Below are 24,458 nucleotides of genomic sequence, written 5' to 3'. Positions count from 1 at the left end.
GACAAGCAGCAAGCAGCCTGCTATTCCATCCCCCACCATCACAGAATGTTCACTAAGTTCTGCCAGCTCATGCCTTGTTTGATTATCTGGGAGTGAACTGCTGGAGTTTTAGAGTGGAAATAATAGATTGTTATTTGTAACACATGCATTTCATGTGTGTTCCGTTTCTAAAGTAATCTGTGTAAACACATTGTTAAAACAGAAACTTTTTCATATTTTAGTAATAAATGTTACAAAGTGTGCACATTGCAACAAATACACACGTCATAAATGTAGGAAAGACAGTTCTTGCAGCACAGAGAAAAAAAGAAAGAGACAAATATATGGGACATTAGATATAAATTTATGGTACCTGTAAAAGTTAGCTTTTTTCAGTTTTATTATCTCAGTGACGATCACGCTCTAACACCCCCCACCCTATCTGATGCTGTTCATTTTCAAATAATATCACATTAGTGCGATGATGTTTTCTGATTGGTACTATTCAGGTCATAAAATGATTTCTTTACAATTTCATATATACCTATGTCTGTGTTTTTTTTTTTTTTTTGACATCATACATCATAAGGTGCATTCTAATTCTGCGTAAGCAAGAACACTCAATAAAACCGAATAAAAACAAAATAAAGTGATGGGGAGATACGAAGAAGGCAGATTCACCAGCGTTTGTGTGTCAGTGTTTATCTCTCCAGATCAGAGAATGTCCAGTTCCATAGCCTCAAACACTACTCACATCTACAGTTATTCCCAGTTTCAAATAAAAACTAACAGCGTCAGATCCCTAGGGCAGTAGTATGTATGGTGATCGTGAGTGAGAGAATAAAAGTGAAAAAAAAGGTAACTTTTAGAAGTACAGTAGTATAAATGTACACGGTCTGTTACAGATTCAAACCAAATGTATGTGTGTACTGTATAATATTAACAATAAGAGCAGCTCAATACTGAAAATGGCAAATATAGGAGGGATCAAACCCGTGGCCCCTTGATTACAAGTCAGTAAATCTTACTGCTACACCATGGAAGCTGATGTATCACCCTTGAACCTTTTGTGAAAGTGTTTATTTGATCTTTGGACTTCAGGCTTCACACATTCTATAGTTTATGCCTACATTTTGTAACATTTATTACTAACATGAAAAAGTTTCTGTTTTAAGAATGTGTTTAAACAGATTACTGTAGAAACGGAGAACACATGAAATACATGTGTTACAAATAACGATCTATTATTTCCATTCTAAAACTCCAGCAGTTTACTCACTCCCAAACAAGGCATGAGCTGGGAGAACTTAGTGAACGTTCTGTGATGGTGGAGGATGGAATAGCAGGCTGCTTTCTGCTTGTCTTAATCGGCACATTTACAAGACAAAAGATGCTGACGGAGAGGTGCGAATGGATTTAAGGTGGGCCGGATTTACGAGTTTTCTCGTAGGCTCTGGTAATTCTAGTGTTAAATGAGTGACCAAGATACTTGCAGCTTTGCACCACTTCCACGTCCTCCCCTGAATGATGACTGATCTCAGTTTCTTTTTGGTACCTCCACCGACTCTTTTGTTCGGCTGATGTTGAATCACACGTAGTTCTCCCTGCATTATAAGACAAAGTCCTTTCCAAGCTTCCTACACTGTGACTCATCTACATTATTAATGCAGTCCATGACAGAGGAGTCATCTGAGAATTTCTGTAGATGGAAAGTGCTGGTATTGTAGTGGATGTTCATTGTGTAAAGGGTACACGAAAAGGGAGACAGAGATTCCCTATGGTGCTCCAATTTTACATGCCACCATTTCTGGCGCACACTCTCTGAACTTAACAAACAGCTGTCTGTTGGTCAGGTAATCTAAGATCCAGGAGACTGTGGGGATGTCAAGATGCATAGCCTTGAGATTTTACCCAGTCTAAGAGGCAGAATGGTATTAAAGTCACTGTAAAAGGCAACAAATATCATCCTGACTTTGGTGCAAAATTTGTTCCAATGAGAGCAGGCTCTGTGAAGTATGTAGATCAGAGCATCCTTTACACTTATTTGTGCCTGATGGACAGACTGCAGAGGATTGAGATGTTCTGACCCCAGCAGCTGTAGCTGTTCCAGACCAGGCTCTCAAAGATCTTCATGATGCATGAAGTTAACAGCAACTGGCCTGAAGTCCTAGGATCACTGGAATGCCATTTATTTGACACTGGAACTATGCAGAATGTTTTCCTCAGCTGTAGAACCATCTGCAAACTCAGGGAAAGAAAGAACAGGTGCTGAAGGACACTCGAGAGCTGATTGGTGCCTGTTTTCAGCACCCTGAGGATAATTTCATCCCATGACATTTAAGGCTTCAACTTAATTTTTTTTTTAGCAATTAGGGTGAAAGATAGGATGGAATCACAAAGACCTTTTTCTGGTATTTTTGATAATTCTTCTTTGTGATTAAAATGTTTAATGTACTGTATATGTTTAGTTATATTTTTTATTGTGTAGATTCTGTTACGGAGGTTTTTGGGCTGTTTTGATTGTTGCATCAATTGCGTCATAAGAAATGATAATATTCAGTGCATCCGTAAAGTATTCAAAGAGCATCCACATTTTGTTATTTTGTTAAGCTTGTGGTATCAAATTCAAAAAGACTTGAAGCTGTAATTGCTGCCAAAGGTGCATCGACAAAGTATTGAGCAAAGGCTGTGAATACTTATGTACATGTGCTTTCTCAATTTTTTTATTTTTAATAAATTTGCAAAAATCTCAAGTAAACTTTTGTCACGTTGTCATTATGGGGTTTTGTGTGTAGAATTCTGAGGAAAAAAATTAATTTAATCCATTTTGGAATAAGGCTGTAACATAACAAAATGTGGAAAAAGTGATGCGCTGTGAATTTGGCAGTGGTTCTGTGGCATTTTAACTTTCAGTCGAATAAACCTGGTGAACATTATTTAGAATTAGTCCACCTAACAAATTAATATATTGCCTATTATAGTTTGTACAAGGTTGGATTAATACCCCCACTGGCCCCAGGATGTCCAAATTCAACCCCCAAACACACACACACACACACCTCATCTCATCTCACTATCCCCACCAAGCCCACATATGTACTCATTATGAAGAAATTATGAATATTACATATGTCATTAATTAATCAGGTGTAGGCTTTGAAGAAGGGTTGAAAAAACAACAAAAAACTCCAAAACTTTATATCAGGTCAACTTGACCATCAGGGTCAGCACCCAAACAAAATAAGTAGGAGGCCCTGAATTTTCATGTGGGACTAATGAATGATTACAGTATAAATAAAGCTCATTGTATGTTTGATTGACAACAAATATACCTGAGAATGCATAAGTAAAACAGACAAGAGCAAACAGAAGCTCATCATGCCGAATTCAACATCGCAGGTTTGTACGGTGTTATATATGGCGGCCCTCAAAAAAGCAAACAGACTGAGACAGATTTAAGATAAACTTTAAAAGGTTCTGTTACTGAGATTGTTGCAGAGTACATGTTCACACATATATGCAGTAACATATTCTGTCTGTTATTTCTCCAGGTCTCATAATTTCTTACAAATACAGCACCTCCAACAGTTCATACAGCTTTACAAAATAGTACAAAGACAAAGATAGTGTCAATTAAATACATGGCGCTGGCATACATACAGAAAGAAAAAACTCAGCATACTATATACACCACTGTATAACATGATATCATAACACAAAATAATTTTTTTTTTTATCAAAACAGTAAACAAAAAATAGGTCAGATTATCACTGCATGCTTCTATAATAAGCTGTTAATACCAAGGTATCTAAAATGTAAGTGATATTGCTTAGTATAAAGACATTTGTTAAATCACTTAACTTATCAATTGAAGAGGTGAACATGACAATCCTTAGGCTATAGTTCAGCTGAAGTTATATCCTCAAAAGTGTGCAAGAGAAAAACGCTGAATAATACTCACAAATTTATGGTTAGGTAACTCCTGTAATCATTTTTACATTTCATATATGAAAAGCATATAATATAATTTTAATTATGATATAGCCTCCTTTCAAGAATGATGGTTTTATCACTGAATCATATCGATCATATAAACATATTTTAAAACATAATAAAAATGAAAATATTGTTGCACAAATAGATTGAAAACACAAAACCATTTAAATGAAAGGGAACACTTTAATGTGTGCGCAAAGTATAGTGCTATACATGTTCAATGCCTCTTATAAAATCTAATTTACAAGTATTAATTATTGCAGACTGCAATTAAGCCAGACATATGTTGGTTTGGATACAGCAAACATGTTATCAGAAGGCACAAAGCCTAAATAAAATAAGATTTTAATGCAGAGACAAACCTGTCATTTCTGTTTGTAACTGTTCTGGCGGATGGCTGGGTCCCATGACCGGCTTGGACGTCCCTTCTATGTATGTTCTGGGGGAGCAACCATGGATCACTCAATACCTCCCCCAGGACGCTTGGTGGCAGCGTCCCTGGCTGGCAATGGTGCCTCAGTTTCCCGCAGGGCTCCATGGGAGATGGAGTTCTCCACAGCCCTGTTGGGATCTGGGGTGGCCACCAGGGGGAGCGGCATGGGTCCCGGAGCCCAGCAGGACAAACCACAGCAACTGTCCAAGATGGAAAAAATAAACCAAAACTGTACCTCTGAGGAATGAGTTGTGCAGGCATCCTGACAACCATGAATTGTGAATACCTGACACTGAAGGTGACACAATGCTTTCATTGTGAAAACATTTCCTGTTGCATGCATTTTTCAGGGAAATTTTGTCCCACGCTCTTAGATTGTGACCCCTACTGTCCAGAAAAATGACACAATTTACATTTTTGCTAAACAGTACTTTTTATAATTAGTTTCTATTATGTATTTTTTTTAATGTAAAACATATGCCCTAAAATGTGTATACAGTATATATAAACTATTTTTAAGAATTTGTTTTGGGGGTAATAACATTTCAGGAAGGGGAAAGACTGCATAGTGCCAAATGTGGTTTATTAGTGTATGTAACAGTAAATGTAACAAACAAATTGATGAGTGCAGTATCCCATCTATGGGAAATCAACTGTCATCTGATAGTGCAGTTAACAAAAGTCAATTAAACATTTTTAAAAAGGTTATGCCATTTTGGGGTGAAAAGGTAATATGTAACTGACCTCTCTGATCTTGTAAATTTGCACCACACAAAATAAAGCACTGTATAATGGTTCCTTCATTCTGATTTGGCGGTTTTGGACGCATCTTACCTTGCTTTTTGGATGCTTCTGTAACCTTGTTGTCTTCCTTAATGCTGTTCAGGTCTATGTCAGTGTTCCCAAACTGCACATTGCTGGTAAAGCTACTAGGCAGTGAAATTAGCCTTTTCCTGACTATCTTTAACATCTGGTTCATTTGTTCCAACTGTGGTATTTACTGCTTGTTGAAATCATTGTTTAGACCAGAATCGTTTTATCTCTGTTGCAGACAATACTGGTATTTGGTGTGTATTTAATGAAAAAGCCAACTGGAGACCTGCAAGGTGTTTGTTTCTCAGACTACACACTCTGATGTTCTCATCCTCTTGCGCAGTTGTACATCTGTGCCCTTCCCTTCTTTTTCTAGTCTGGTTAAATCCAGTTTGTCTTCTTGTCTCAAGACAGTAACAAACACCTTTGTGTGAAATCTCCAGTTTCTTGTCACACTGGTAGTGCACCTAGGTGAATCTATGCATAAAATATATGCCAAACGTAAATTACTGTGTGAGTCAATATATACCATGTACCTGTACTGTATATGTTGTTCTGGATTCCAAAGGCCCTTAAATTTTTAAGCATCTTCTTGAGTGTATACATTGCATACATCTTAATATGGTTAATTTTAAAATGTTGACTAAACAAATAACTTAAAACTTATAAAACATGAAGCAACTCCTAGAAAAACTGAACATGATTAATGTAAAACATACTTAATAGATTGTGACATTTCAGATTCAAATGTGTAAGAAGAAGAGAAGGATGTTATGCAGGTGACAGAATTATGTGCAATATACTGTACACTTTTTACCTTTGGTAATAAACATTAAATAAATTACCTTGGCCTTTTGCAAACTCCTTTAACAATCACTTAAGCTAGGTGAGGTGCTTTATAAGCAAAAACTAACCATTTAACTGTAGTCTTTTCAAACAGGGTGTGAGTGCAGGGCTCTTTGGTTCTTAAAACTTTTTAGACTAAGCTTTATTTATTTTTCCTGTCTTTATATTGACTTCAAAATGAACTTGGGGGAAAAATAAAGGAAATAATTTCCATTTAACAACTTTAACTTTCAGCATAGAAAATATGAAATGCAAATTCACCCAAATGTTCCCTGGGGCCAGGACAGCAATCAGCAGAATCCATTCTTATTTTTCCTAACCTATGACCCATCTACTAGTTGTGCTTAAACTGTGCCAGAATCTGAGAAAATAAAAATCTTGCAGAGAATAAACTTTTTGAGCATAACAAATAATCAAACCTTTTCAAAGCTATGCAGTGTCTGTTAGGAGTAGCTATAGTGTGGTAGTGAAAGCCTACTTTGTGATAGTTTCTCAAAGTTTCCAGTTGTTTTTTTTTTCTGATGCTTATTGCGATGTGTTGTTTCTAGCAGTTTCCAGCAAGTAGCTTTGTACCGTAAAATTTGTGTTTGTTGTTTATTATGTATTTTTATGAGAGATAAAATGCATGCTTTTAAAGTATAGAACTGTGCAAAATAATGCAAATGATTTTCAGTATTAGGATGGCACACAGAGGAACGTTAGTTAGGTTCAAATTGTGACACAATTACTATCTGTGTGATGTTTGCACATTTGTCCAGGACTGCTTGGGTTTTCTCCAGACACTTCAGCATCCTTCCATATTCCAAAACAACCACAGAATGATCACTGACTTTAAGTTAGCCTGATATTAGTGACTGTAAATGTGGGGTGATCTATTCCCTGTATTTATTAGGAACCTGTTTGACATTTCCAGGACATGCTGCATCCCCCAGTGACCATGTAAAAGAATAAATGGAAAGAGAAAATGGATAGATAAATGGAAAGATTTTCAATATAGAATCTTAGTACAATATTTTTAGCTGACTATGTTTCAGCAAACATTAACCCAGCCACAGGGGATGCACAAACCAGTATGTTTCTTTGTGCAGGTCCCATACCTGGATAAAGGGGGAGTATTAAGTCAAGAAGGGCATCTGGTGTAAAATTTTGCCAGATCAATATGTCGACAAAAAAACAGATTTCCGTAGGAGAAGAAGAGGGGGGAGATATGTCCGGAGGCAGGGGGAGAGGAGGAAGGTAAATAGATTGGAACTGAGGGTAGGAACTTTGAATATTGACAGTAAGACTGATAACGGGAGAGAGTTAGCTAATTGCAGTGAAAGGTAACCAGACAACTGGGCAACTACAGAAGAACTAGTAAGGGTAACAGAAAGAAGGGTGCCTGGCATGACATCTGGACAGAGGAAGGCAGAAAAGGACACTGGGTGGTGGAATGAGGAAGTACAGGAGAGTACACAGAGGAAGAGACTGGCAAAGAACAAGAGGGACAGTCAGACAGATGCAGAAAGTAGACAAGAGTACAATGAGATAAGACCTAAAGTGAAGAGAGAGGTGGTGAAGGCTTAAGAAAAGGCATATGATGAGTTGTATGAGAGGTTGGACACTAAGGAGGGAGAAAAGGACCTATACCGATTGGCTAGACAGAAGGACCGAGCTGGGAAAGATGTGCAGCAGGTTAGGGTGATAAAGGATAAAGATGGAAAATGTCCTCAGAAGCAAGGAGAGTGTGTTGAAGACAATGAGAGAGAAAGAGAGAGAGAAGGTGGGATGATGTGGCAATCTGACATACCTGTGGAAGCATGGAGGTGTTTAGGAGAGATGGAAGGGACTTTTTAACCAGATTGTTTAATGGAATCTTGGAAAGTGAGAGGAGTGGAGAAGAAGTGTACTCATACTGATTTTTAATAATAAGGGAGATGTGTAGAACTGTAGTAACTACAGGGGGATAAAACTGGTGAGCCACAAGATTAGGTTGTGGGAAAGAGTAGTGGAAGCTAGGATAAGATGAGAGGTGATGACTAGTGAGCAGCCAGGACAGAGCACTACATATGTGAAGTTTGCTCTGAAGGTGTTGATAACAGAAGTATAGAGAAGGCCAGAAGGAGTTACATTGCGTCTTTGTGGACCTGTAGAAAGCATATGACAGGGTGCCACAAGAGGAGTTGTGGTATTGTATGAGGAAGTTGGGAGTGGATGAGAAGTATGTGAGAGTTGTATAGGGTATGTATGAGGAAAGTGTGACAGTGATAAAGTTTGCAGTAAGAGTGATAAAGGCATTCAGTGTGGAGGTGGGATTACATCAGGGATCAGCTCTGAGCCCTTTATTTGCAATGGTGATGGATAAGTTGACAGACAAGATTAGACAGGCGTCCCTGTGGACTATGATATTTGCTGATGACATTGTGATCTATAGCGAGAATAGGGAGCAGGTTAAACATGCTAAGATTGCATTGTGTGTGATGAAGATGGATAGGATTAGGAACAAGTACATTAGAGGGTCAGCTCAGGTTGGATGGTTTGGAGACAAACTCAGAGAGGCAAGATTGCATTGATTTGGACATGTGCAGAGGAGAGATGCTGAGTATATTGGGAAAATAATGCTAAGTATAGAGCTGTCAGACCAAAGGAAAAGATGAAGGCCTAAAAAAATGTTTATGGATGTGGTGAGAGAGGACATGCAGGTGATGAGCGTAACAGACCAAGATGAAAAGGAAAGGAAAATATGGAAAAAGATGATACCGTGTGGCATCCCCTGACAGGAGCAAAAGAAAAAGAAAGAAAAAGAAGAATGTGTTTCAGCAAATATTGATATCAGTGTGATTTACAGTATATTTGGCCCATTTCATCATAAAAGATTAAAATATTAATCGAGTGTGGAACCATAGGGATTTTAGTAATATAAATGCTATAATTTAATTGCCGGCTCTTGGATTATGGGAACACACACATCACTGAATCGCTCACTGCATATAGGAGAATATCTCTGTTAGTCAGTAAGGATAAGTATATGATCTGCATATTTGCTTTTAGTTTATCAAACTTTAAGCTGTAACTGATGCTATTTAATGATCATTTACATATAAATAATGAACACAGTAGAAAGCCACATTAGGAGTTACTTGACAGCGGAAACACATCTGTTCAGCTACGCTTTCTTCCTTCACATAAGCTGTCTGTTGTTTGCTTGTGGTCTCTGTGGTTGTCAGCTTGTTTCAAAAGCTGTCAGAACCCCAGAATTTACTGGCTATGACTAAAACTAAAGCCACATGATTAGCTCATCAGCAAACCTTAACAAAAATAAAAGAAGTAAAATATGTTCTACTTGTTTTTGTCCCTTTACTGGAAGCAGCAATCAATTCCTACAGGCTTGCAATGCTAGTTCCATTGAGAGACTTTCTGTTTAAAAAGGCAACCAACCCAGTCACAACATTCTTGTTCCATTATTCAGCAAGGTAGATAGTCTTGCACACAAAAATGCATTTTCATGGTTTTGACCAATTGAAAAAAAAAAGAATTTTAATGAAACATGGTTCTTAACCTCAAATACAGGCATTTTTCTGTATGTTATATTTTAATTAAGTGCATTAATGATTTTTCATCCAGTTTATATTTAATGACACCTGTCAGATATCCATGTAGACAATTCCTACTATGATCTCTCCTTTCTCTAAGCTGCAGCCATAATTCATTCTCTCTTGATACTCTTGATACGTGATTATGGTGGATTCAGAAACATTCCCTCAAACGACAGCAGTTATTAAGCACTAAAGCCAAAAGATAGCTTTCTTCAATGTTAAAATTTACTCCCTCAGTCAAGCAAAATATTCCTCTTACTCATCTGTTGCCTCTACTGATCTAGTAATACTCAACTAATCTTTCCATTTACTTTATTAATCTCCTTAGTCAAATTAATGATAAGTGGAATTTAGAGCAACATTACATGAAAGTACACGAACAATACACCAATTCTTTATAATCACAAAATTTTCACACTTTAGTTAAATTAAGCCACTTTAGAGTCCCTGTAAAAAGTTTAATGGGCTGGAGGTTTTTCACATCTTCATCCCCTCTCCTTTGGCATTTCTGACTTTTAAAACCTAGGCCTCACTGTTTGGGCCTGTGCAGGACATGTGTCTGCCTCTTGAGTTTGGGCTCAGGCTGCCTGAGTTGAGGAGGCCTGTTGGTACAGACCTAGGATGAAACACAGATATGGATTATGTTTTTCAAGACCTTTATTCTTTTTAAGCTTTTGGAAAGGCAGGATCATGATAAAATTAAGTTGTAGCCAACAATGGTCATAACTACTCCATGGCACAATGGAATACTTTTTTGTTTTATACTGGTTTGATTTTTAATATGTATGAACATTTTTGGTGCTGCCATTTTTGTTGAGTTTTGCTATATCGTTTATTGCTGCTATGCTTGTGAGGAAGTCACATAGCATATTATGTCATAAAGGTCCACCTATATATCATTGTGATATACAGGGTACAACATTCAGAATCCTAGTTTTAGGTCACTTTGCTGTTTTTCATATTTCTTTTAGTACAGAGGAATTCAAAGAAGACTGGTAGAATCTTTTGCATTGTGTCTTTGATCTTTGCTTTATGGTTTGTGTTTTTCGGTTTGATTTTGGTTTTCCAGTCTTTCTTGTCACATGTAGTCTTTTGTGCAGAGAGGAGAGAGGAAAAGAAAATGTCATGAAAGATGCAAATTGAAATGGACAAAATCTTTGAGTAGACAGGGATCAAAATATATAGAGGAAGTCAGGGAAAGAATCTAAATTTTAGTCAAAAATAGGTTGAGAATAGGATTTTACCATGAGTAGAAATCCTTAATATCTTAAATAGATGAGAGGCAATGACACAATATGTCATGTGACTGCCTTGTCACATGACTAATTAAGATGTTTCAAATGTAAACAACATAGTTGTAGCTATGCAAACATCATCACAAAATGCTGGAAACAATATGAAAATAAAATACCAATTGGACTTGCAGTCATATCATTGTTAGAATGACAAGACTTTCAAAGAATAAAAAAGTCTAAAAAGTCCAAAAAACAATTAAACTTGAAGTTAAAACTTAGATTCATCTCGACTACCACCTGCTAGTTAAATGTATGTGACAGAAATATGTATGTGTGTTGAAGAAACAACTAACCTGGTAGTGGTGAGGCAACCAAATTGAAATCTTGAAATTATTATTTCCTGAGCTAAGACAAGTCTTTTTTTAATTGCAATTCAAGCCCAAAGAGAAGCATCCACATAAACTGGATATTAAAAAATGGCAACCAACATGTTACCAATTAACACCAACTTCATACAAACATAGTTTTCATTAAAGATGTAAAAAATGACATAAGGCAAACATTAAATTATATTACAACGAATCTGAACATAAGAGAAACATTCCAAACATACAAAGATAATTTAAAATGTCTATAGATTCTGACAATGCAGAGTTTCTAAAACATTATATTAGGATTATGCAAATAAAGTTCAGATTTTGCTTTATCCTTTATTATTTTTATTGCTATTTCAATTATGTTACTTTGTTGCCATAAGAATATTTTTATATGTACTACCATTTTGTGTATATGACTATTTGGTTTTTTTTTGTGTGTTTTCATTAGAATGTCTATTATGTTTATTTTGTCTCTGTCATATTATGTGATTTCTAGGCACATGATTCACTTGGCAAACAATCTGTGATATTATGTCATTGAATTTATGAAATATAATCACATAAATAAAACATTTCTTTATATAAAACATTCCTACAGCATGATCTGATGTTTTTTTTTATATTATTTTATTGCTGTTCCATGGTCTTTTCACTCAAACCATGTGTGCTGTTGTCAACTGTGGGAACACACTGGTCACTAAAAAAATGTTGGGGCACCAAAAAACTTCATTGGAGTATAGAATAATAAAAAAAATGTAAAATAATAAAAAGAAGTAATCAGCCAAGCTGAAGGCTCTGAAGAGTGCTTTGCACTTGGACAGGAACTCAGTTCTGCTGTTTGTTCTGTTCTCCAGAATGAGAAGACCCATGCCAGGAGTGCTTTGGTTTTCTAGTGGAGGTTACCAGAAGGGGTGGGGTCAGAGATGATTCCATCAGCGACAGCGCCCCTTAATGTCCCAGAGTAATAGCGCTTACCTCCGATGAGCCCAGAAGGCGAACCTCAGATGTACATGCTTGACAGTGGAAATTGGAGGTTTGTAGGAATTTATTTTTAATGTTTTGAGGAATTATTTTAATGAAATAACGATTGTTGACAAATTTTTAACATATTCTCAACATTTTGTTTTTTCTATGGGTGCAGTCATTTTGGAAACTCTTTACTAAGACATGGATAGCTGGTTGATAGGCTACACTCCCAGAAGCCAAATCATGTAATATCACTAGCGCAATACTGTTTTAGCTTGTGTTTCACTGGGCTGTTTGTCCAAGAGTAGGATTCACCCAAATCTATGGTGTTCATTCCTTTATTGTTGTTGAAAGCTGGTTCACGAAAAACATTTTTCTGACTATGATTTAAGATAAACGTTTGGCTGTAGTCACTTGTTCATTGATGTTTCGGCTATGATTTGGGCTTGGGTATCACCTGCATTCATCTCCTGATTCCTAATACAGTTTTACTTCATTATTTCCTGTCCAGTTTAGTGCAAATATGGAAAATTCTGTCACTCAAAAGCCATTTTGTTTATTACCACTGATTAAAAAACTGCTGGAAAAGTTCATGTTTTCACTGATGTTATAAAGTACAGTACATTTATACCGTGATTGAAAAAAGAACTAGACGTTTTACATGTAACTTCAATCCTGAAAATCTATAATTCTACAGATACTTGAAACTAAATCATTATCTATCACAGTCCATCCATCCATCCATTTTCTAACCCACTGAATCCGAATACAGGGTCACGGGGGTCTGCAGGAGCCAATCCCAGCCAACACAGGGCACAAGGCAGGAACCAATCCAGGACAGGGTGCCAACCCACCGCAGGACACACACAAACACACCAAGCACACACTAGGGCCAATTTAGAATCGCCAATCCACCTAACCTGCATGTCTTTGGATTGTGGGAGGAAACCAGAGCCCGGAGGAAACCCACGCAGACACGGGGAGAACATGCAAACTCCACGCAGGGAGGACCCGGGAAGCGAACCCAGGTCTCCTAACTGCGAGGCAGCAGCGCTACCACTGCGCCACCGTGCCGCCCTCTATCACAGTCACTTAGAATAAAACATTTGCATTTGTTAGGATTTTATCAGACATACTAATCATGACTTGAAGCGATGTATTTTCGAATAATGGAGTCATGACCACTATACCATTCAAAAGATTAATGTACATTTTTCTAGACGTGAGTAGGACTGTACTTTATTAGCACTCTCTGACAATGGAGGCCAACTTCCTCAGCAAAGACTTGTATCATATTTATCTTTTTGTTAGTGTTTCAGAGATTCATGGTGCTCCATCAAACAATGTCAAATGAAAACAGAGCCATGTGATCTTGTACTTCAAAGCTGTGGACCAAACTTACTTTCTATATATTATTTTCTTTTTATTTTATATAGTAAACATGGCACTTCATGCTTTGGCATATGAAAGGCCAATAAATATTATTCACTGGCTTGGGCAACCCAGGTGTTCTTAATGTACTTTCTGTAATGGTTTGTATTAAATTTGCAGCTTTGTTTTTTATCATTTTTTTATTGCTGATATAGTAGACAATTTTACAAGCAGCCATATTTGCATATCTCGTAAGCATCCTCTTTCCTTCAGCTTTACCTATTATCATCCAAATAAATAAAAACATTGTGTCTCTACCTCATGTAAGACCATCTTCTTAATTTTTTTTAGTTATTAAAATCTCCGACTTTTGGTTATATTATCCATCCATCCATTTTCCAACCCACTGAATCCGAACACAGGGTCACGGGGGTCTGCTGGAGCCAATCCCAAGGCACAAGGCAGGAACCAATCCCGGGCAGGGTGCCAACCCACTGCAAGACACACACAAACACACCCAGGCCAATTTAGAATCATCAATCCACCTAACTTGCATGTCTTTGGACAGTGGGAGGAAACCGGAGTGCCTGGAGGAAACCCACACAGACACGGGGAGGACATGCAAACTCCACGCAGGGAGGACCCAGGAAGTGAACCTGGGTCTCCTAACTGCGAGGCAGCAGTGCTACCCACTGCACCACCATGCCACCCTGGTTATATTATTGCTTTAATTAAATCTATTTTTCCTTTAAGATTTTGATTCCATATACAATTGCTCCATCTTTTAATTTTGTTTTCCTGTTTTCCAGGCCGCAATTTTTCCCTTTAGAATGTATGCCGAAATTTCAATATTCCTTTATATTTCCAGTTTCCTTTTACTGTTTTACTTCATACCAAACAGCATATTTACAATATTGTTTTTTGTACCACAATGTTATGAAAACAAACATTTTTAACTACTCCAAATAATCTTGAAAGATTGTTCTACAGGAGATAGCAAAACTTTTATCTTTTTGCTTCATTTGCCTCTTCTCTGATCCTCACACCAGAACGAGCAGGATTTCCTGATGCAATTTCCTGTTAATTCTACCCAGTATGCCCTCACCCTCACATCTGAAGAGTTATAGCATTATTTAATTTGTTGTGCATGTCGATTGTCTTTCTCATCTTTTCATTTCTTTAATTCCTACTAATTTTACTTTTTTCTTTTAGTTTCTACTACTTCTGCCAAAAACTCCTTTATATATTTGAATTAAACCACTTATTTTTTCCCTACCTCTATGTTATACATTGTCATGGGGAAGTACCTTTTCTATGTTGTTTCCATATCTTTTTTCTTAGTTGTATTCATGAGTGTGAGTGATCCCAAGTCCTATGCTAGATTCTGGTGCCTTAATGGTGGTTGCTGATCACTGCGCTGCTCTGCTGTTGGCAGCCTGTTTCTTTAAATTCTTTTTTCTTCACTGTTTCCTGTTACCATCGCTATTTTCTCTTTTACGTCTTGGATTGTTTGAGGTCTGAATTCCATTACTTACTGTTCATGCTTTCTAACCTTCTCCGTCATTGCAGGAAACTCACCTAAAAGCAACTGATGTCTGTGAATATAGTTTGTGGACACCAGGGGGCATACAGCTCCCCAAACCCCAGACACAATAGACACAGAGTCTAATTTCAGTACACAAGACACGTTTGTTCAGCTTTGGGAAACTCTTCTGTCTCGTTCCCCACAGTACTACAGTTCCCAAGCACAGTACAATACAGCTTCCTTTTCTATTCTCTTTCTCTCTGTCTCCACTCCTCCTGGCAGCAAGCTTTGTCCACGTCCTCCTGACTCTGGCTCATTTTATAGAACACCCAGAAGCACTCCAGGTGTCCAACAAGCTGTGGCGGAAGTGCTTCCAAACAGGGCTCGGCAAATGTCAAGGCAGTCCCTGGCGGTGGCCAGGGGCCCAGTAGGCTTGAGCTTCTGTGCTTCAAACCTGTGGCCCAGCTTCGAGTCAGGGGGGCTGCCATGTAGGGTTCTGGGGGAAATAATGTCCTGAATAAACTCTCTCCCCTGGTCCTTCTACTATCAAGGTGCTGCCTCTTTGCCATGTCCCATGAAAAAATGGGGTTCTTATTCTCATTAGGAGAAATTTGAGGTAAATTTCATTGTCTAAGGAGTAATAAGATGGACTACTTGTTTTTAAGTACAGAGCTGCAGGGACAGAAGATCTTATTCATGTGCATTTAGGTACCCACTCAATATCATTGCACTTTCCTATTTAATATTTGCATCCAGATAATTACCGTTCAGAATTAGGAACTATGTATAGGTATAAATGCAAATACTGCTTAAGGATCTGTTTATTGAAAAGATCCTCTGTGAAGATCGTAGCCCAGTCAATAACTTTAGTGTCATTTTTTTTTTATGTCTTGCGCTTGCTCCCTGTATTCTGTATCTGAATGAGAAACACTTTGAGGATTTTCAGCAAGTACTGGTCCTGCCACAGCATATTTATTGTACTTAGGTTTGAGCTTTGACTAAACATGTCTAAAATTTTCAGTTTGCTTTTTTTTCAGCATTTCAGATGTGGAGTTGCTTTGGAATTTTGGACGAGTGTCTTACTACATGATGCAATCACACATTAGCTTCAGCTCACAGATATATGAGTGGATACACACCAAAGAATTTTCTGACAGAGTACAGAAGTACGATTGCTTTAATTATGGCAAGTTGTTCAGATCCTGAGGCATCAATGAATCCCTACATCATCACTTCACCACCACTTACCACCTTTGACTATTCATATGATGTCTTTAGTGTAAATGTTGCAATTGCTTTATGCTCAATGCACGTTGTCTAATAAATTCCCATTTGTTTCATCTGTACATATGACATTCTTCCAAAACTCTTGGGTATCATCCAGGTGCCTCTTGGGAAATAAGAGACAAAAATTTACAGTATGTTCTGATTGGTTACCAAAGAGCTGTCCAAAGAAGGTCATTTTTGCCCAGTGTCATTCTGATTGTGGAACCTGGCAGAATTTACTCAGCTAACTCCAATTATTCCTTTAATTGAGTTAATAACATGTAGCAATTACTTTTTCACATAGTACAAGTTGTTATTGGATTACCTGAAGAAACAGAATAAGTAAGACAGCCAAAATCTGCAGAAGAACTGCAACAAGTTGTTGAAGATGATTGGAGCAAAGTGCTTGCCAGTTTTCTGTATAAACTGCACAAGAGTGTGCCCAAAAATTACTCATGCCATTTTAAAGGCAAAGGGTGGTCAAACTAAACATGTATTTGATTTATGGTTTTACTTTTTAAAGCTGCTTATAGAATTTGTTTATATTTAGAAGTCTTCAATTACATTATTTTTGAAAGCATTTTCCATTCACAGAATTTTTTTATTTTTATGTGTGTACATAAGGGTGCAGAGTGAACTCTAGCTTGAGTGTTGAATGCACTGCTCAGGCGATGTTCCATGGCCGATGTCTCCCAGCCACCAAATGTTGATCCATCCTTTTGCACCACAAGTCTCAAGAGTGCCTTCCTCTAGTTACTCAAGCAGAAAATAGTGTCCTACTAGCATCGATGAATGAACAATTTGTGAGATAGGTCTGTACTGTACTTACAAATAGATCTCTTTGGGCTAACTTCTTCTTTTTCATTGTCCCAGAATATTTTTATTTGGTACTTGATACTCACAGCTGTCATGTGCATTGTATATGTCATCACTATGTGAGTCAATGGGATAATTGTTGCAATAAACCTCCACCTATCTCCAATAAGTCTCAGGTAATTAAGAATGCTAAAATAGCCTGTTTTAATTCCATCTTCATGTGTGAGTTGGACAACCTGTTGAACTAAACAGAACATAGACAATATTTCATACCTCTGTTTTCCTTTTCTCTAAGTAAACTGCTACATTTCCCTCTCTTCCAGTGGTAGCTGGTAAAAAAAATGTGGACGGGGCAAAAACAAAAACAAATTAACTGGCATTATACCACCCAAAATAAAGACACTAATGATAGCCTAGAGTGATCAACACTGTCAAGTGAATGTTTTTCTCTTTATTACGCTCTCACCCAGTTCAACCTTCATAACCTGCATGACCTTAGCAAACAACAGTCCTATTACTAAAGCACACTAAGGGAATAAAACACACAATGTATAAAAAGAAAAGACTCTTTGAATATTTTATAATTATATAGGATGGTGTTTAGTACTACAGTACACTGTGAATTACAGTTGCTACATTATCAAATCAGCTATAATTATAATAATACCAATATCATGATATACTAGGAATAATTCTCAGAGGATTTCAGAAATTCCATTTATTGACAAACAAAACACAATATTTTCGAAATTTCTGTAACATTGCTCAAGGCCACTGTCATCATTATTTTTCCTTCTTTACAATCAACCACTTGCTAGGGTACACAAGTATGTTCACATTTTTAGATTCCAGAGCAGACCTCTTTGCATGCACAATATGAAAATGAAAAAAGGCAACTGCACAATGCAGCATAGAATAAGAGCATCACAGACTGATTTGAAATGCTTGCAAGAATAACAAACCACCTGAATCACAACATCCCAAATCTATTGTCAGTCTGTATGCAATCAAGCTTGTTTGTATTTATTAATATTTAGTTTCCATTTTATAAAATAAATAACCATACTTAGCACAGCATTGAATTGCTTCTATAATTATTTGTTGTGGGTAATTTGAATGCTTATAGTTGCTGGAGCTGTAGAATGCCTAGTAAAACAAGGTCCTTTGTTACTGAGGCAACCGTTGTTACATTACAGATGTAGTCACCACAGCTTTCTCAACTTTTTTAATGTATGCCTTGGAGAAGTGATCATTTCAGGCTTATTTGAGCACTCGCTCTCATCATAGCCATGCAAAGCCAATTCAAATGCTCCACAAAATTTAAACAGTTTATTATTCTGGACAGCATGTGTCAATTTTTGGTCACCTCTTCATTGTGCTTTCTAATGCCAATACTGTAGTCTTCATCAAGTTGTTCAGCAATACTAAGCCTGTCAAAAAATCTAGCCTCATGCTATTGTCTAGATTAATGTGGCTACTTTTCATGCCACTTGCATTTTTCAGAAAGATGTTTTATATCTCAAACCTGCGTCGTGGTCCACAATGCTTTGGAACCAACACTTTGCTTGCCTTGTTTGAAACAACAATTAAGGAAAGCAAAAAAAGAAATTATTTACACCACACCCAGTTAGCCAATTCTGTCTGTCATAACAAGAGCTGTAAAAAAATCTATGTGTAAGCTCATCCTTTATTACTTGACTGCAGCTGAATTTTTAGATCAGATTGGTCTGGTCTAGGCTCCTTTATCTTCTTTTTACTTCAAGTGAATTATTTATGAAGGGGTGTTTCATTAAAGAATTAATTTTTTTTTTTGATTTCTGAAATTTCACTTTAAGTTGCCATCTCCTTAAAATTGTCTTTGCTCATGTGTAGTTACATAGCATTAAAAGTGTCTGTGAACTGTGAACCATTGATACCAACATGCCATAGTGAATTGATGATTGTCCAATCACATTAAAATAAAAAAACCTAAAACAATATTAATTTGATACCAATAAATGTGGGAGTGTCTGGGGCACACAGAGCTGCATTTCCTGAAAAATCTGAAAGCAACCAATTTATGGTCACATGCTTGCCAAAACATGAAGGACTTACATACTATGACTCTTATTTGGCTGACATCTTTCACTTCAGAAATATAGGTGTTTATGCAGAATTTGTTATTTATTTATTCACAAACAAATTAAACAAATACAAGTCGGAACCAAGTTTTAATGGATGTTGATATTTGCAGACACCAGGTACATTGTGCAAATAAACAAATTTATTTTATGATTATTTCATATTACTAAATTTATTTAATTCGAGTTTTTAAAATATTTGGAGCAGGGGAAGGGTGCCCCGGACCCTGCATTACCAACCACCACTACTCTCTTCCTTTTTTTTCAATGAATTCATTTAAAACTCTCTTTATTATATTTGCTTTGTGTATTTTAAACAAGAATTAATTTTCAAAATTTACCTGAAAAAAACTTACTGATACTAAGTCTGAAACATTCTTCAAACTGATCTAAACTAAATTACATCGTTAGATGTTATGGTCTGTTGTGGGTTCCACCCTGAGGTTTCATTTTTCACTTCTTTTTTTATCTTGTTTTCTTTTATTTTCCTGCAATGTTTTGTTTAAGCAAATATTTTCTACCTATAGGGTTGGTGATGTTCCCTAAAACATGCAAACCAAGAAAATAAGAGCATAACTAAGCCTGTCAGAGGAAGAATCTTGTCCCGGGTTTTAAGTTGGACACTCTAAATTTAGAGATATGTAAGATAAATTAGACTATCTTTTCCTTGATTTAAATGTATTCAGTAATTAATAGAACCTTCATAACAGATATCTGCTAATAGTCACATAGAACTCGGATCACAATAATAAAACAAGGTTTATTAATATTTGTTGTGTTAAGATTATGTTAGCAAACTAGTACATTGACACTAGTGTATTGTAGTTTTTTCATGTATTTTTTGGTAGGTATTATGATAATGGTATTTTCACAGCAATTGTATAATAGAGTAGAGTTTGCCAACTCTACTCCTTGCATCCTCACCATTCCACTGACTTCCCCCTCATTTACACACATGTATTCTGTCTTGTTCCTACTGACCTTCATTCCTCTTCTCTCCAGAGCATATTTCCAACTCTCCAGGGTCTCCTCGACCTGCTCCCTACTATCACTACATATCAAAATGTCATCAGCAAACATCATAGTCCACAGGGACTCCTGTCTAATCTCGTCTGTCAACCTGTCCATCACCATTGCAAATAAGAAAGGACTCATAGCCGACCCCTGATGTAATCCCACTTCCACCTTGAATTCATCCATCATTCCGTCAGACCTCACCACCGTCACACTTCCCTGATACATATCCTGTACATCTCTTACGTAGTTCTTTGCTTCTCCCAACTTCCTCATACAATACCACAGCTCCTCTTGAGGCACCCTGTCATATGCTTTCTCCAGGTCCACAAAGACGCAATGCAACTCCTTCTGGCCTTTTCTATACTTCTCCATCAACATCCTCAGAATAAACATCGCATCTGTGGTGCTCTTTCTTGGCGTGAAACCATACTGCTGCTCAATAATCATCACCTCCCTTCTCAACCGAGCTTCTACTACTCTTTCCCATAACTTCATGCTGTGGTTCATCAATTTTATCCCCCTGTAGTTACTACAGTCCTGTACATCCCCCTTATTCTTAAATATCGGTACCAGTACACTTCTTCTCCACTCCTCATGCATGCTCTCACTTTCCAAGATTCCGCTAAACAATCTGGTTAAAAACTCCACTGCCATCTCTCCTAAACACCTCCATGCTTCCACAGGTATGTCATCTGGACCAGCGGCTCTTTCATTTTTCATCTTCTTCATAGTTGTCCCTACTTCCTCCTTGCTAATCAGTTGCACTTCCTGATTCACTATCTCCACATCATCCAACCTTCTCTCTCTCTCATTCTCTTCATTCATCAACCTCTCAAAGTATTCTTTTCATCTGCTCAACACACCCTCCTCACTTTTAAGTATGTTTCCATCTTTATCCTTTATCACCCTAACCTGCTGCACATCTTTCCCAGCTCTGCCCCTTTGTCTAGCCAATCGGTACAGATCCTTTTCTCCCTCCTTGGTGTCTTACCTCTCATACAACTCATCATACGCCTTTTCTTTAGCCTTCGCAACCACTCTCTTCATCTTGCTCCTTATCTCCTTGTACCCTTGTCTACTTTCTGCATCTCTCTGATTATCCCATTTCTTCTTAACCATCCTCTTCTTCTGTATACTCTCCTGTACTTCCCCATTCCACCACCGGGTTTCCTTTTCCTCCTTCCTCTGTCCAGGTGTCACACCAAGCACTATTCTTGCTGTCACCCTTGCTACATCTGCTGTAGTTGCCCAATTGTCTGGTAACTCTTCACTGCCACCCAGTGCCTGTCTCACCTCCTCCCTAAACTCAACATTGTAGTCTACCTTTTTCAATTTCCACAATTAGATCATTGACTATTCCTCTTCTTGATCTCCAACGTTATCCTACAGACCACCATCCTATGCTGCCTAACTACACTTTCCCCTGCCACCACTTTTCAGTTTTCAGTCTCCTTCAGATTGACTGTTCTGTATAGGATGTAATCCACCTGTGTGCATCTTCCTCCACTCTTGTACATCACCCTGTGTTCCTCCCTCTTCTTAAAATACATATTTGCTACAGCCATGTCCATCCTTTTGGCAAAATCCACTATACTCTGACATTCTTCATTCCTCTCCTTGACACCATACCTACCCATCACCTCCTCATCTCCTCTGTTCCTTTCACCAAACTTGTCCATTGAAATTCGCTCCAATCACCACTTTCTGTCCCTTGGGTACACTTTTCATCACTTCAATTCACTCCATAAATCTTCTTTCTTATCCATCACACACCCAACTTGCGGGGCATATGCACTAACAACATTCATCATGACACCTCCAATTTCCAACTTCATAATCATTACTCTGTCTTACACTCTTTTCACCTCCAAAACACTCTTCACATACTGTTCCTTCAGAAAAATCCCAACCCTATTTATCCTCCCATCTACACCATGATAGAAAAATTTGAATCCCCCTTCCGATCCACATGGCCTTACTCCCCTTCCTTCTCTCCATCATATCTGCTAACTCTCTCCCCTCACCAGTCATACTGCCAACATTCAAAGTTCCTACACTCAGCTTCTCTCTCTTTACCTTCGTCCAATCCTCCTGCATCCAGACACGTCTCCCCCCTCTACTTTTCCTTCTTTGGCCAACAGTGACCCAATTTCCGCCAGCACCCTGTTGGCTAACAGTACTGGTGGCAGTCATTGTTAACCCGGGGCTCGACCGATCCATTTTGGAAATTTGGCTGGGTTATCATCAAGGACAAGCAATACGAGAAATTATAAGCACCACATTCTGCTTTCTTTTAGATGTCATTGCTAAAACTGCTTGATATGAATAAAGTAGACTATCAATCCTCAGTGTAACTGCAGAATGCGTGTGATGAAATAGCCTTTGATTCCAGAGTAAAACATATACAATTTGTGAATTCGATATGATATTTTAAATAAATTGTTAATGCTATAGCCAAAAACTAGTTGCACATTTTATTATTTTGTTAAATTCCTGACGTAAGTATTTTTCTCCTTTCAGATATTTTTTAAGATAAAGGAAAATCAAAATGAAAAGGGAGGAGGGAAAAGAAACCTGATTAAAAAGATATAAAAGGTATGTTCATTAACTAAATTGAAATCTTGATTAAGTGTTTAATTTTCCTCATTAGTATAAAATGACAGACACAATAGAAAGCAGTTAACACATAAAACATTTTAAACTCTGCTATAGCATATTTCATGTATACTGTACATCTGAATATGGCAACCTTCAAACTTTTCTTTTCAACAATAATCATAGAACATTTAGTGTGTGGTTTGTATTAAGAAAGAAAGAAAGAAAGAAAGAAAGAAAGAAAGAAAGAAAGAAAGATGATTTTAATGTAGTTTACATAGATCAAAAGAATTGCTGTACATCAAGTAAAATGCTGGCACTGTTAGAAATAAACTGCCATGCCAGAGATGAAGACTACAGTTATTGTGAATGTATATATACCAGTATGAATGAAATATGCAGCATATGACAGCAACCATGAGAAGCCACAAGTGACAAATTAATGCTAAGAGGGGGCTTTGTGCCACTTTCATCTCTATAAATAACTTAACCATTAAAGTGGTAAGGGACAACTACTGTCCAAATGCCGTTAGTTCAGTACTGATTCTGGATAAACATTACTGTAGACAGCAATATGACACTGTTAGTGAGTCTGTTTAGTGTAATGATGTGTGGTTTCTTGATTTACAATGTCCTCTGTGACACATGTAGTTCATCAGAACTGCATGAGAATAAACAAAGAACTATAACCTTCTTTACTTAATCTGAGTAAGCCTGTGCAAATTTGACAATACACTCAAAAACATGCAGTTTTATATGAAATAAATAATAAATTGCATTAGACTATTGTGCATAATTAGTGATTATGAGTGACATAGATTACAAGTCTTCAATGCTTTTAATGCAATTAAGAAGCTGAACAATATGAATTGTTAGGCCTTGGATTACTTTCATGCACTATTTTGTGCTACAAGGGAAAAACAGACTTTGACTCAAAACTGCTTAACATATATTTTCCATCAGAATTACCGAAAAGCATAATCTTGCTTGAAGTGCAAACCTGAAATATATGCTCTTATTTCTAGAAAGTCTAACAATACACCTTCCTATATACACTCACACTTTGAACACCGTCTCCTCTGCTGAGGTCTTTTGTTAAACAGAGTAGAGTTCTGACTGCACAATCGAACACACCAAAGAACAAAATTAAAAGAAAAAACAGTTTAAAAATATTTACTTTGTCTTAATGCTGACCTAAACATTTACTGTTTAAGTCACATTCTTAAAATTTTTCCAATAAATTATATTTTTCATCATTGCTCATTTTTTATTGATTACTTTATTTTTATATTTTTAATGACTATCTATCTATCTATCTATCTATCTATCTATCTATCACTCAGTCATAATAATTTTCCAGTGATCTGAATTCACAAATTAATGATGGTCAACTATTCAATGATAGATGGTAATTCATCACTTCATTCATACATCCACTTTTTGAACCTGCTTTTATCATTTCAGTGAGGCAGTGCACTGGAGCCTTTCACAGAGGCATCATGAGTAAGTACTGTATATTGTGGGGCA

This window comes from Polypterus senegalus, chromosome 9 (assembly GCF_016835505.1).
Source record: "Polypterus senegalus isolate Bchr_013 chromosome 9, ASM1683550v1, whole genome shotgun sequence".
Classification (NCBI taxonomy): Eukaryota; Metazoa; Chordata; class Cladistia; order Polypteriformes; family Polypteridae; genus Polypterus; species Polypterus senegalus.
The sequence above is the reverse complement of the archived record's forward strand: the minus strand, read 5'-3'. Positions refer to the sequence as shown.